Raw genomic sequence first — 15382 nt, forward strand, 5'->3', positions numbered from 1 at the left:
ATGCAGTCCACTAGCCAGAGTTCCCACCCCTTAACCTGACCCCTTGACATCCCAAAAGATGAATTAAAAAGCACGTGAGCCGCCAGCCTGCCGTCGCCACCCTCAGAAGCGCTTCTGCTCCTTTTAGACATGCAGCGTAATCTTAGCCAGGAAAACAGCATTTCTGCTTAAACTTTGAATCAAAATTTAAAGTTTAAATTTTAAAATAGAAGGGTGCTTTACTATGGGATTTAAAAACTAGGTGAAACCAACGAGTTGCGTTTTGGGAAGGGGGTGTGGGCACCTCGCTAGGACACCTGCCCAGCGGGGTTTCCCGGTCGCCTGCCCGGTGCGTCAGGCGGCGCTGCTCTGCCCGCAGCCGCGGAGTGGGGGGCTGGTGCTGGCTTCTTCCACCTCGTCCCTCCACCTCCCCTGCCAGCCCTTCTCCTGGGCACTTTCTGGGTCGCAGACTGAATGTACCCCAAAACACATCTGCTGCAGCAGACTGGTTAAGTAATGAGCTAGAAGGAGAAGACCTTCCAGGCGCAAGGCTCGCCCCCACCCCTGAAACACTGCTGGGGCCGAGGTGGTGACCGTCTTTGCGACAACTAACAATTCAGAAATGATCCTAGGGTCTCCTCTGTGCTTCCTGCGAGGGCGGCAGAGTTAAAACACAAGACAAATCTGTTGCTGTATTTTGACTTTATGCCGCGGTCGCTCCTAACTGCGAAAAACACAACCTCTCATCCTACTGGGAGGCCTGAAATACTCCCAGGAACACGTCTCCTGGTCCCGGGAGAGAGACCCCGGCTGCTGCAGGTGGGTGCAAATAAAATCTGCAAAGGTCGCCCGGTGGGGGCAGGAGACGTGCGTGTCAGCGGGCCATGGCCACCTGAGGCAAGATCTTACGGCACCGCCGACGTGGCCACCTGAATGTCCATGATACATGACATTATCGTAGCGATCCTGGGAGCCGCTCCCTTCCCGCCACCCCACCTCATAATTCAAAAGTCGGTCACCAACTTCAGACAGGGCGTGAAGCCGCAGCGGCCGCGTCTGGAGGCCGGCCGCCGTGAACACGGGAGGGCAGGTGTCCCTCGGCTCCTGACGGCAGCGCCGTTTCCTTGTTTTGCTTCAGTCGTTTATTTTAATCATTTACTTCAGAAAACTGCCTCTTTCCAGCTCCTTCCTGCCTCTGACCAATACCAGTTGTAAATAAACTGGAAAACACAAATGTGGGTGTTCGACACTGGGCAGGGCGTGTGCGCACCTGTGCGGCTCGTCCAAAGCGCCCAGTCCCCTGGGTCGGCCCGTGGCAGCCGAGCCCGGGTTCGGGTGTTTCATCAGTGACCTCGTTTTTTTCAGGCCCTTTTTTCAGACTGTTCTCGAGCTGTGCGGGTGGGGAGGGGATCTTGGGGCCTCCACTCTGGGTGGCGACAGCCCTTTGCCACTGCCGGCCACCTCTGAGAAAAGGGACAGTGTCAGCTCTGGTCACCCTGCCTGTTGCAAGCAAAGCAGCGTGTTCTCTCGCTTCTCAATACCCTGAAAACAAAACCTTGTTTCCTAAATAAAAAGGAACAAGATTGGCGTTGGGGGAGGTCGTGGGCGATGTTTTCCAAGTCTCTGAGTGTCCTCGGCAGAACAGAACAGGACAGGACAGGACAGGACAGGACAGAACCCTTAGGTTGAAAACCCCCTTTAACCAAGGCTGGTTTGGAAGTCGGTTCATTGTGTGGTTAAGAAGAATGAAAAAGTTGTTGACTCGTACATGTTTTTAAACCCTACAACACTTCGCATGAATGTAAGATGCATTTTGGGGGCTCCCTGCTGGAGGGAACTGGTGTGCCCGAGGGTCCCCTGTGTGAGGCAGAGTCTTATGTGAGCTGCAGGAGCCATGTGAGCAAATCTGCACCAAGAACCAGCGGAAGGAGTGACCTTGACCTCTGGCTGGGTGTCGTGAGGGATGGGGCGGGATCCCGGAGGGCAGAGACCAGGAAGGAGAAGGCCTTCCAGGTGGAGGGGGCTCAAAGTCCCTGAGAGGGCCACGCGGAGAGGCGTGTGCTTCCGTGACAGCGAGTCAGCAGTGGCAAGATGGACCCGGTTTTCAGCCCTTGGCCTCCGGGGCCCAGTAAAACTGAAACCTATGTTATCACTGCTTCCGCCTTGTGTTTACATGTCTGAGAACTCGCGTAAAGTTTCTGAAAAGTCAGGGTTTGGTAGACGGGTGAAGGGGGTAAAATATAGGGGGGTCGGGGGAGGGCAAAGTGGGTAAAGGGGATCAGATATATGGTGGCTGAAGGAAACTGGACTCTGGATGGTGAACACAGAATATACACATGTCAAATGATAATGTACATCCGAAAGGTACATAATTGCATTAACCGATGTTACCCCAATAAACTTAATTTTTTAAAAAAGTTTTCAAAAGTCAGCATTTCGATTTGGAATTCGAAGGGACAGTCTTACCCTTAACAGCACCTGCAAACAATCTTGGAATTCCACCGACTTCCGTGTCGCCGCCTCTCATTTCTTGAAGGATCTACCTGGCAGGTGCTCGGTAGCTGACCGTAAAATTCTTCACCCCGCGTCACCCACCGCTGCAGGTAAAAGTGGGGGCCGGGCTGCATGCTGGGGGAATCTGGGGACTGATTCCAGACCAGCACCCCATATTTTCACAACTAGATCTTCGGCATCCTCTTCACTTGCCGTGTTTGCCGACCCCGGGTCCGCCGAGTGCCGTCCACCTGACAGCTCCCAGTCCTTAGTCTCTGCAGTAAAGGCTGCCGACGTAATCCATATGCGAAGGCACTTTTTGGGTACGTGCAGGAACCCAAGCAGCATCTTTGCAAAAGACTGGCATTTTTAAAAGCCCCAATAAGCTCTTCTCACTGGCCGAATGAGTCTTTTGACAGCCAAATGATGATCGATCGACGCATCCTATAGCTTTTAGATAGAGCTGGTGAATTATTGAATACCTTCCCAGATCAAGCCATAGATGAGAATTTTCCCTGTGGAGTTGGCCTGTCACCAACAAATTGTTCAAGAAAAACCCAGTTCCCTCTTGGCCCAGGCCGTCTCCTGCAGGAAGATGTATTCGGCAGGGCTGAGGGATTTAGAAAGTCCTGTATTATAGTGGGCTTCGGGGGAAAGCGTTTGGTGTAGGGGCGTCAGACCTTTGAGACGACCTTCAGACTATCGGCCAGCCCTTCCCGCCTCACTCTCTTCACTCTGGGCGAGTGTCTGTGTAGGGAGGCGGCGGGCCCGGGGAAGATCCAGCATAGCGAGAAGACCTTAAACACAAGACCAGCCCGACAGGCGGCCAGGCCCCCACACGGGACTGAAGTTCTTGTGAACCAGGGTGTGTGTGTGTGTGTGTGTGTGTGTGTCGGGAGGGGGGGCGTGATACACAGCAGACAGAAAGGTTTGGGAAAGTGGCTTCCCCCAGTCCTTCAGCCTGAAGCCCCTGGTACGTGGGCGTGCTCTCTGGGGTCCATGCCTACAAAGAGGCTTTGTCCCCCACCTCGTCCTCGAGAATTACAAGCTAGCAATCTTAAAATTCATCACCCAACGAGACCCCTTCTGAGAGTGAAAGGGAGCGTTTTTAATAATTACCTTGACTCGAAACCATCTCGGGCCAGCCGGCGTGTCTGTCACCCTAATTATAAGGGATGGAGAAGGAAAGGAATGTGACTCATTAATGAGGCCTATTCCTCTCCACCCATAGAAGACTGTCCTTGGAGCCCCACACATTCCCAGTGACAATTTCTGTTCTGTAATACACAGTCTGGGCGCCACCAAGTCCAAAGGTGACAAAGGGCAGAGCGTTTCCAGCTGCCGGTCCAGGAATGCCATCGAACCTACGGAGAGCCCTGGCCCCAGCCGGAGAGCATCGTGCTTTCCAAGGCCAAGGCTGTAGCGCAGCGCGGAAGCCCTCTTCCTGTCATTGTTGTGATGGGCGTGCAGGCGCGCACGCGGGCGGGCCCCATGGAGCTGCTGTCTATACTTAGCTGCCATTAGCGTCACCTCGGTGCAGCCTCCTCAGCTTATTAGGCAGGGAGCACGGCTCTGACTGGCAAGGTGATCCCAGGGGGCTTCGAACGGGAACAAAAGAACCGGCACCTTCCAGTAAAATCATCCCGCCACCTCCAGCCAGAGGAGAGCAGTTCCGGCTTTGCTGTCATCCTAAGTGGGTCCCACGGGGCAGCTGGACATCTGGGAAAATGAACCTCTGCCACCGCCGACCAGAGAGGGAACAAACAGAGTCTAGAAGCTCATGAGGCCGCCGTTCCTCAGGAGTTTGGGGTGGATCAGGCCTTTGTCCCACCGTGGACCAAGGATCTGCTTCATCCAGGAGCTGGGAGGAGGAGTCTCAAGTCACTGCAGTCGCTGGAGGAAAAGCTCATGGGGGGGGGCAAGGGGGGCTGGGGTACTGGGGTACTGTCAGGGCGCCAGGCGGCCAGCGGGGTGAGAAGCAGCATCGATCTGCATGTGTATAAGACTCCGTGGTAGGTATTCCATGAACTCGTGTGCCGGGTGCCTGACTGCAAGGCGTCACCCACGGTCACAGGTAACTAGTACCGTCCTCATCCATTCGAAGTGGACTGCGGCCTGGCGTGTCTGGGGAGGCCCTTGCACCCCCGCAGTTTGCACTTGTACCGTGTGTGTGTGTGTGTGTGTGTGTGTGTGTGTGTGATCCCGGGTCGCACACCCCACGCACCGACTGGCTCCCTCAGTCCCGTGCAAGGGCCGTGACTATTAGGAAGGTCAGGGCCTGCACAGCTACCTTCGGACTCCGTGCTGGAGAAAAGGCAGCGGCTTCGAGAAGCACAGGGACGACTCCGGGAGTCTGACCATTGCAGGCGGCACCGCCCCTCGGTTGCCCCTGCTGACGAGATTTTCCCTTATTGTCCAGAAAGCAACTTCGGCCCCTGTGTGGGGCTAATCGCGTACCCCCCAGAACGGGTCGCTAGTCACCTTCCTCTCCTCTCACGTCTGAGCTCAGCGGGGGGTAACCGGAGCATATCACGGGACCATCTCCGTCTCGTGGACAAGGACAGAGGGACGTGACTTCGGAGATTGCATCCTTGGCCTGCTCCTCACCAGTAACCTGAGGCTGCCCCAAGGTTTCGAACCTTCGCTCCACCTTGCGACCATAGTCAGATTTCCTGATCGTAGGTGTCCCCTTACTGGTGTAGAAACAGAAAACCCGCTGGGCTCAGGTGTGTGATTTAGACTCAGTTAATCACATGCTCCTGCAGGGGACCTTGACTCAGCACCGCCTTCTGCGGAGACAGAGGCAGGGGACAGGGCATCGTTTTGTCAGCATGGAGGATGGCAGAGGGAGCTCGGTTCTGGACACGGGAGCCAAGGCAGCGGCGTCCCGACTTGGCGGCTTCCTCATGCTGGTGACGTGGCAGCTCCCTCTGCCACCAGTCCCTGGAAGGCTGCCGAGGGCCTGCATTTCCGCTCCGGCAATTCTCCGAGCTCGGCCCCTTCAGAAACCCGCTTCGAGCTAGTTTGACTTAGCTGGACCGGACCTTTCGTCCACACCTAAGAACCCCGGGCTCATACGGATGGAGCAAGGACAGCTGGGAGTGGGGCAAAGGGATGGCCGGGAAGTGGTAGGAGAGTCCAGGAAGAGACAGGAGGAGCTGCCCGATAATTTTAATATCGACTACCGTTTAGTGAGGGTATTCCGTGTGCATTATCGATAAGCCTTCCCACAACTCCGTTAGCCATCATTACTCCCATTTTACGGATGAGGAAACAGGCTCAGAGTGATTAAGGGGTCTGCTCCAGGCCACACGGCCTTCAACGGCGAGTCAGGAATTGGACCCCCATGCTTCGCGCTCAGCGCTTGGCCAGCTCTGTCTGCAGTGGGAGTGGGGACTCCCTTCCCCGTGCCTCCCGGTGTCCCCTTCTCAGAGGCCGGACGTCCAGCGGGTCTGAGTCACACTGCACTTTACCTGTTCATGGGCTCAGAAGGTCAGGTGGCCATTCGCTATCAGCCAGGAGTGGCCCGTATGGTAGAAAACACTGGCGGGGGGGGGGGGGGGCGGATTCTCAGCATAGGTGACCGACTGCACGGAGGCCACCTCCGAGGGAGACGGGGTCACAGGAGCCGTTCACCTCTGCACTCAACAGTTGCGCCATTTGAATTTTTTTACAAGGAGCAAGTGTATTACTTACGTAATTATATATCGCAATTAGCACCACCGTATCGGTGGTTTAAGAAAGCAAAATCGACCAAACACGTGTCGTGGGGATTATTGGACGGTGGGATTAGAGGCGATTCTCATGTTGTTCTTCACGCATTTCTGCGTTTAAACATGTTTCCAAAACAAGCGTGTGGCTCAGGTGGCTTTCAGCCCCAAGGAACAGAACGTCCTTCCTCAAAGTGCATTATGCAATGAGGATGTTGGCGAGCTCACGTGACTGCAAGTCTAGCACAGAAGAAGAGCCCGAGGCAAGTTGGGGACAGAGATGTCATTAAGACCCAGTCTGCTTCTTCCGCCTCTCCTCCCTGCAGCCCCAGCACCGCCCCCTCTGCCCGCGCCCCCACCTGTTTCCGAAGCCCGGCTCCCCTGAGGGCACCCCATGGCTCTGGGACTTGTAGCAGGCACAAAATTGTCCAGACACAGACACGGGCACCTTCTTTCTTAGTGTCTTATTTTTCAGAGTGCAGGGATCTTTCTAGAAACCCCTGGCCGCCTGCCTTGTGGGTCTGAATCAGTCGTGAATCAGTCTCCAGGAGGAGGGATGCCTGAGGCACCTGGTCTACCCGCTGGGGCCGGGGCAGCATGCAGTTCTCCTCGGAGCCCTGGCGTGTGGCAGAAACCGGGGCGGGGCCTTGCGACGGACAACGGGGAGGAACGGATGCCGAGCACGCAGTCTGCTACGGCATATATTATTCTATCATTCAAAAAATTGCATGATTTTTAAAAAAATTTGAAAATGCCCCTTCTCGTGGGTAGAACTGCAGTTGGGGGCTTTGATGGGAGCTGTGCTGGGCTCTATTTATAAAACCTCCCTGCTCTTAATGAAAAACGGTCACGGCCTCGGCAGGAACAAAACCCCATCCTGTCTCCGCTTCAAAATATTTTTATCTCTGGGAACATCGGGAACCTAATGGGTCTCACCTGGCAGCCATGGGGCCTGGATTTCTTCACAAGTGTCTGTCATGTGGGTCACAGGCACTGACCAAGGCTCCATGTTTTGGCTAATAAAGTCCTTTCTTAAGCTGTCGCAGCTCGAAGTTAAGTTCTGTCTTTAGCCGTGAGGAGTGCTAAGCTTCTCTCAGACTTCTTAAACATTTAGGGCTTGACCAAGACGAACAGAATGGCCTCGAAGGTGACTCGGATTTTGGCATCGCGAGCCTGGAGAGGGGGACGCCACTCGGAGGCACCTGGGTTTTCTGGAGCCCGGAAATGTTCTCGGCTTTCCTTTCGGGGAGTTCTAGCCCACTTTGGGGGAAACTGTTGGTTCCTTTCAGCTTGTCGTGCAGGTAATTCAAGGCAAGGGATGCAGAAATGACTTCCATGAGAGAATACATTTCACTTTGCATCGAGATGCAAACCGACCCAGCGGTCTTTGCTGCTAGGACGGAAGCATAAGTGGATTTAAAGACAAAGAAGGAGAAGGAGGAGGAGGAGGAGGAGGAGGAGGAGGAGGAGGAGGAGGAGGAGGAGGAGGAGGAGGAGGAGGAGGAAAAAAACCCACCACTTTATTATTTTTACCAAGTCAAGGGGATCTGTAACTTACTGTTCTAAAACTTGAAGTTGATCCTTAGCTTTTGCATTCGCAGGGTTTTTTTTTTTCTTCTCCACTACGTCATGCGCTAGGCACTCGGGAACTTTAATATTCTGACTCAGAACAATAAACGGATGGAAGAATAAATGGACCATTGCAAAGTCATACAGGTTATTGCCACTTGCTATTTAAAGAATTTATGAGTCAAGCCGGTTTAACCTCGTCACAGGGGCCGTGTGGAAATATTTTATGGCGAGATATGTTCTGGGTTTGTCCGCTCAGCAGAATGTCCGCGAATGCATGTTTATCAGGTGCTCGCATGTGAACGGGTGGACACCACCCGGGCATTCCATACGCCTTACGTGCTTATGCGTGAGCTTTTCACCGTGACTCCTGAACATGCAAATCTTGAGACTGATGAATTCGGAGAAAGAACGTAAAAGCAGAAAACTGTGAGTTAAACAGAGAGAAGTTAATGCAATAGAAACATTCCCGTGGACATCGGAGTCCAAAAGTTTTAGGTTCAGGGTCTCTGCCCTGGAAGTCACTTCCCCTGTGTGTACCTTGGTGTCCCCATCTAAAAAATGGGCTCTTATGAGGATCGGTGCCGATGCATGTCAAGGGCCCAATGCCAGGCCTGGTACAGTCGGTGGGCAGCGCAGGGGGCTGTTTTTAACGGTAACCGAATTAAATCGGGCACCATGTTTCGATGTCACGTGAAGAGAGAGGCACTGTCAACTGGCTTCGAAGTCCTGAACTCTCTGTAGGGATTAGATAACCAAGCCTCCTTGTACCTCGGTTTCCCTGAGCGTGGGAAAACAGGGATTTCCGGAAGTCTCCCCTGAGCCGCCACGAGGCTGGTCCCAAAAGGAGCCTTCTGTGTGCCGAACAGGTCCCATGAGTCGAGCTGCTCCAGGTGCACGTGACAAACCTTTGAGCAAGGCCAGCCTGACGCAAAGGCCAGCCGTGGCTACCCCCACCACCAACAGTGTCTTTGTCCTGAGGCTCTGCCGCAGCCCGGGCCTAGCAAGTGGACGGCAGCCTGCCTCGCCCTTCCTTCAGCCTCACTTTCCTCAGGAGGCCCAGTGGTTGGGGGGTCAGGCAGGAGCCTGTGCCTTCGGGGTCCTGGGGGCCCACCCTGTGGATCGTAGCCTCCTTCTTCCCCATGTCATGCTGAAACGGTGGTCGCCAGGGGAATCACAGCAGGAGCGTGCCCCCTTCCCCCCAACAGAGCTTGTTTTCTGACCAACTGTAGAGGTTGAATGGCGCCCCCCCCCCCAAAGAGGAGTCTAAGTGACCCTGGGGGGCCGTGGATGTGTCATTCAGATGGGTCTTTGCAGATGTAGATAAGGTGAGATCTTGGTGGCTTTAGGTTGGGTGTCCTTACAGAGAGAGGTTTGGCACAGAGATGCAGGGGACACCTGGAGCCCCCAGGGAAGAGGCAGGAAGCCTCCTCCCTCCCTTAGAACGTCCAGAGGGAACATGGCTCCGCCAACCCCGCGATTCCACCTCCAGAACTGTGGGAGAATAAATTTCCGTTGTCTTCAGCCCCCCTGTTTACGGAGGTCTGTTATGGCGGCCCCAGGAACCCCAGGGTGTGTGCTCCCGAGCCTACATGTAACACGTCTCCTCCCCCTGCCATGCAAGGTTCGAAGGTGTTCCTCCTGGCCGCGGGGGCGTGCAGGAGGGTCCTGCTGGCTCTTGGTTTTGCATCAGAGTGGTCGAGCACCTCTGGGGAGCAGTGGAACCCCCGCCGACGTCCCAGAGGCAGCCGCAGGTCACGCCTTGACACAGGCCCAGGACCCAACAGAGGCCACCGTGGGAGGCAGGGCTGGCAGGCACGGTCCCTCTTAGGGTCGGTTATGCTCTCAGACTTCAGCATCTTAGAGCCGAGTGAGCTTTCTGAACTCGGAGGGCGACAGTGACCGTGGTGCCCAGCTAAGTGGACGACCGTCTCTGTGTGTTTCCTGACCCCTCCACGGAGGACCCTGTGTCATTTGCTGCTATGGCAGGCGGTTTGCCGAGAAAGACCCCCCCCCCCCCATTTTTTCAGTGGGTCTGTGCTTACGGCCGTTCAGGTGAGGACTGGTCATTTGGTCAACACTCTTCCCATTATTTTGCTGTTTAGGGGAAATTTAAGATGGGGGAGGACTTATCTAAATAAGTAGATGGCGATGCTGGTAACCAACCAGAGGGGTCGGCTGGATAGTAACCCATGCTTGCCGTACATTCCGGAAGCACTCACACGGAGCCTAACCACTTACAAAGTGTTTCTGCAAATGTTTTCCTACCTAAGCTTAACAACCCCGCGAGACAAACGTTTTCTGACACCAAATCTCATCAATATCCGATTTAAAACAAAACGTTTCGTTTTTCCTTTGGAAGAGAGAAATCCTAAAAGTGCTTCCGGCTCCTGAGATGACTCCAGCGGGCACACGGGCCCTGCCGAGGTGGGAAGGGTGAGGGATGGACTTTTCAGCGAGGTGTGAAATGAGCAGATTTGTGATTCTCAAAGGGAGGTCACAGAACGTTCTGGAGGCAGAGCTATAGGATGCCTGGCTGTGTGACAGGATGAACCCCTAATAAGGAGTTGAACTGAAACACTCCCCTCCAGGGTCAAAAACTTTTGGGGGTGGAAGGAAATGTCAGGGTCTTTCAGCCATGTCAAGGAGAAATGGGGGGGGGGCTCTAGGCTCTAATGATCCGTCTGCCTCTCTCCTGTCTGGTCAGTCTCTGCCCACAGAGGCCAAGCGAAGGACGCCTTTCTCTTCCGTGGGTACCCCTGGGAAAACCGCTTTACCAACTGGATTAGAGCTCTCTGCTTCTCACTCCTCGCCTGGTCCCCCCTTGTCACGCGGATTCTAATTGTCCCTCGGTAGCGCTTCGTTCCTTTTACAGGTCACCTCCACCTCCAGCCTGCGCGACTGGCAGCGGAGCAGCCTGGGGACGTGCTGCTGACTTGCTAACCCAAGTCCGGATCCGGCCCGGGGAACCGACTCGCGGCTGCATCGCCGTAGGAGAAGCGAGGACTCTGTTTTGCGAAACAAGCAAACCGGAAAGAAGTGTGATTGGGTCGGCTATTTTTATCCCTCCTCGCCGGGAGCCCAAAGGCCTCCGGTCCTCCTTGGCCGACCCAGATCTCCTCAGATGAGCACGGTGCTTCCCAGGGCGTGTTGCAGCAAGTCCCCCCTGAATCCAGGCTGCTTTCCTAGGCTCGATGTCCTAGCTCGGTGACACGGGATGGGATGGAAGAGGGAGGGCATCCGTCGCCCCTCAGGGTACTTTGGCTCAGTCCGCGGGTCGGAGGGACATGTGAGATGCGCTCAGAATAGAGGCCTCGCCTAAGGCTCGTCACTTCAACCCAACCAACATTCAGCATGGAACGGGGCTCCGGAAAATCTGTGAGAGCTGGAAGAAAATGAGCAGGTAGGGTCCCAGGTCCCAGGCAACTTACGATGGGAGAGACAGACCTGGTTCTTTTACGGTCTCATTTCAGGAAGCGTGTCTTATAATGGCAGTGCCAAAGGCAGAAGCATACAGAAAAAGAAGAGGCGAAAGACAGGCTCGGGCGGGGGGCGGAGGGAGGGCACCACGGAACTCGCCAGGCCGCGCTGGCACTGTTCACCGTCCTACGCAGTGGGCTGAGCGCCTCGAAGTAAACTCTGCTTTTATGTAGTGTATCTTCCTACGCTCCTGTGCTTAACATGGTGTCTGAATAAATTAAGGGACCGGATAATTGTTTGCTGAGCTAACGAAGGAAGGAATAAATGAACCGGTAAAGTGGAGATGAAAATAAAAGCATTCTGGACAAAGGGAGCTGGGGACGAGATTTCGAGAAGGCCTAGGGTGGCAGGCTTTGAAGCTTAAATTCATTTCTGTCATCAATGTCGTTTTCGAGCAAAGGACCGAGGAGACCGAAGAGGATCCTGCCAGCAGCGCGAAGTGTGCCCTGGATGGGGGAGGATTTTTGGGCAGAGAAATCAAGATATGGGGAGCTTCGCCTCTCCAGACGGAGTGAAATATTTTCAAAATATCTAAGGCGGGGCGATAACTTTTGCAGATCTGGCTTCTTGGCTCGAAGTGTCCCCAGGTTAGGAATGGGGCGGTGGTTCCAGCTCAGGGCCACCGGATGACCGCCAGAGCTCCATTAGGAAATTGTGCCTGTAGGGTAACCTGCATTGTCCAGAATTTCCCTGCTGGAGACTTGGCCAGATGGCCTATGACAGGAGAATCTGTCGTGCCCTGCGAGGCTGTCTTTGATTCTTTGTCACCAAATGAGAACGTAGTCTCTTCCTGACATGTCCCTGGCTGACCGAAGTGTGAAGCACAAGTGCCAGGGTGGGTAGGGCCACCGGAAAGGACAGAGAGGACGAAGTGAGGGCCCCCCGGCACAGCCTTAGCTGCGTAACTGACCCCGACGCTTCGCGAAGTTCGAAGGCATGCTTCGGACTGATCTCCTGCTTCTCTCGCTGCCGTGGGGAAAATGTTGGGCCGAAATTTCAGCCAAGACCATCACTTGCCTCCTAAGGTCTTTCCTTCAAGGACCCCCAATCCCCTTAGTGTCACCAAAACCCACGCTTTCCTCGAGATGACTCCTAATATTACCCTAAGAGCTGTGAAGAACAGGCGGCCAGAGGAGACAGTAATAGTGTCCCCAGCTTGGGTTAGCCCCGTGGGGGAAGATGGAACAGGCCACAGTGTCGGTGCCCAGGCAGGTGTGCGCGGGCTGTTGGCACCGCATCCCGACGTCAGCCAGACGCGGACACATGGGACGGCAGCCTCAGAATCAGGCTCCAACAGGGACTCCGCCGAGCAGCCCGAAGGGACCGGAGCGTCTTGCTGCGGATGCCGGGACTTACGAATCCTCCGTCTCCATCCCTAGGCCACCTGATACGTGTAGACTTTGCGTGACGCCCCGTCAAGCCTTCCGTCCACCACAGACAGGTGAAATGAAAATGCTCCTCAAGCGAGGGGCTCCTTCAGGGTGTTCCTGAACACTGTCGTCAGAGGACTGCAGAGAGAGTCTGTCTGAGGGAGACAGCGGGTGTGCCGTTGACGGCAAGGGGAGCAGTGTCCCTCTGCTGTCCCTCCATCCCGCCCTGTCCTCTGATTGTCCTACACACCTCACTTCCAAGGAGGCATCCCTCAAGGAAGGACATTTGATCCTTTTCATCGTTTCTTCCTGCTTGCTGGCTGGAGGCGGAGGACGTTGGGATAATGGCCAAGCAGCATGACAGAAGGGACCTAGGTCTCTGATGACGAGAAGAGAGACCACCTGCATCCACATCGCTTAGCCGTCAGGACTGAGATCTAAGGCCTCCTGTGTTAATACGACTTACTACTTACCTAGGAAGCGCTTGTTCGGGAAGATAAGACTGTAAACCAATAAATAACTTCACTGTTTGCTTCAGGGAATTCATAAAGAATAATTTCTGGCTCATCTTGGCAAACAATATCCTTCTCAGGATGACAGATTGCTCACCCGGGCAAACAGTTCCTTTATCAAACAACTATTTATTTACTCATCCAGGCTCGAATCTTCAAGACTTGTGTCTGCTGGACCTAAGCTACTACATCACAAACCTGGCCCAGTCTTCTTAGATACCAGCCTTGAGAGACCTGCCTTGAACGCTGAGCAGAGACCTTCACACCCTGAAGGCTCCGCCTGGACCTCTCCCTACCAACATGCCAAGTGACTTGGGGCTGGCTCTGGTCAAAGTACTCTCCCCTACTGCAGCGGCTTTAATCATTTCAGCTTTGGTTCATTGCAGCTTTTTTTCTGGTGGTCTTTTGGGAGAGTCGGCAGTTGACAGTGACCATGGGGTGTTGTACCAGCCCTGGACTTCATCCACGTGAGAAGGATATGACAGACTTTTATCATGACACTTTTACTTTGGGATTTTGGTCACTGGTGGCCAAACCTGATCCCAGGATGCTTCTCCTCTTCTCCCTCCAACCCTCACTCACCTTTATGCCCTGCACAGCGTGTGACACATACTAAGAGGTCTGTTGCACGTGTGTTAAAAAGAAGAGAACTTGATCTTTTGCTTTAACTCAGTACTTTCTTGCAGATTTTGGACACCTGCCAGTACAACTGTTTTAAAAACAATCAAGCATGCCATAACGTGTATCTAAACAAGTGCTGTTTCCTTCCTATTATTCGCCTTGGAAATCTGTTCACGTATCTTGGTGATATTGCTATTGCTTGAGACATATTTGAAAACCTCTTTTGTAATTACATCTTGATTTGCCATCCTCAGTGGTGACAATCTTTTTTTTTCGTGTGTGATGTTTTATTATGGATACTTTCAAATATAAACATAAGTGGACAGAATAATAAAATGCACAATTATCAACTTAGGCCCAATTTTATTTCATCTAGGCCCTTACTCCTCCCTTTCTTCATCTGCACTATTTTGAAGGCAATCTAGATATCACATCATTTCACCCAAAAATATTTCAGCTATCCTAAAAGATAAGGCTTCTTAAAAAAATATTAGCCATAATGCTGTTATATCACCTAAAAATTAATAGTAATTTCAATTAAAATCATTATGTGCTCAGTGTTTAAACTTCACCATTTGATGAAAAAAATTACTATTTGATTTGTTGGAATCAAAATAGAAATGAAGTTCATATATTGTAATTGGTTGATGTCTCAGGTCTGTTGTTTTTTTTTTAATATTTAATTGGAGTATAACATGTAGAAAAAAAGCATACAAATCATGAGTGTATGGCTCAGTGAATTTCCCAGTCTTTTAATCTACAGGTTGGTCCTTACCCTCTTTTTTCCTTTCGGATTTATTTGACAAAGAGTATGTTTGTCATGCACAGTTTCCCGCAGTCCATACTTGTTTCTCTATGGTATCATTTGGCATGTTCTCTATTTCCTGGGACTTGGTGGTTACATCTAGAGGCTTAGCAGGTCAGGTCAGCTTTTGGCAAGACCATGTCACAGGTGCTACCGTTTACTCCTCTCAGTGGGTTCATCGTTCCTGGGTTGTCTCTCAAAGCGTGTTTTGAAGGTGGTTGTGACGTTAACAGGCAAAAGCCAGTCTGAGCTGTGTCTAGTGAGTAGTGTGGGTGATCCAGTTGCAAAGAGATGGTTTGAGTTGAAAAGGTGTGATCAAGTAATGAATGGTTTTCTTGTGAGGCTGGTAAACTGGCCCTGAAGGAAATTCCCAAACAGTTCCAAAAATACTGTGCAGAGTGGCAGCATCAAATGTACAGCCACCCAGGGTGACTAACGCGAACGGAACAACAGTGACATTGATGGAGAAATTGTATGTTGGTTATAAAACCAGCTTTGCCGTGTGGGCGGCGGTGCGTGGTGCCCCGCTCTAGTCATTAGCTCCTATCATTAAGGACCCTTAAATGTCTCAGTGTGCATCACCCTTGTGTTTAAAATTGGAGCTGGAACCGCGGCTCTCTAGCTGAAATGCAGCCCTCATCCCCGCACACGGCAGACCCTGGCTCCTGTCTCAGTGACACTCCACAGCCAGGACTTGTTGCCAGGATGCTGCTGGGTCCCACCCAGGCCCTTCCCAGCTCCGGCGTTTGCCTCATCGGCATTACAACGCGAGAATGCAGTCAGGGCACTGCAGGGGCAGCCAGCTGCTTCTGAGCAGTCAACAAAAAATGAGGAAGCGCGGGG

The 15382-nt window shown here is 53.1% G+C and overlaps 1 long non-coding RNA gene across 1 annotated transcript; it reads left to right on the top strand.

Moving 5' to 3' along the window:
- The first annotated feature begins 10405 nt into the window (after positions 1 to 10405).
- Positions 10406 to 13987, top strand: LOC118604012. Its single transcript, XR_004951610.1, has 2 exons — positions 10406 to 11154; positions 11632 to 13987. It is a non-coding gene; the product is annotated as an uncharacterized LOC118604012 (long non-coding RNA).
- The last annotated feature ends 1395 nt before the right edge of the window (positions 13988 to 15382 follow it).

Source organism: Rousettus aegyptiacus, unplaced genomic scaffold, assembly GCF_014176215.1.
Source record: "Rousettus aegyptiacus isolate mRouAeg1 unplaced genomic scaffold, mRouAeg1.p scaffold_m13_p_6, whole genome shotgun sequence".
Lineage (NCBI taxonomy): Eukaryota > Metazoa > Chordata > Mammalia > Chiroptera > Pteropodidae > Rousettus > Rousettus aegyptiacus.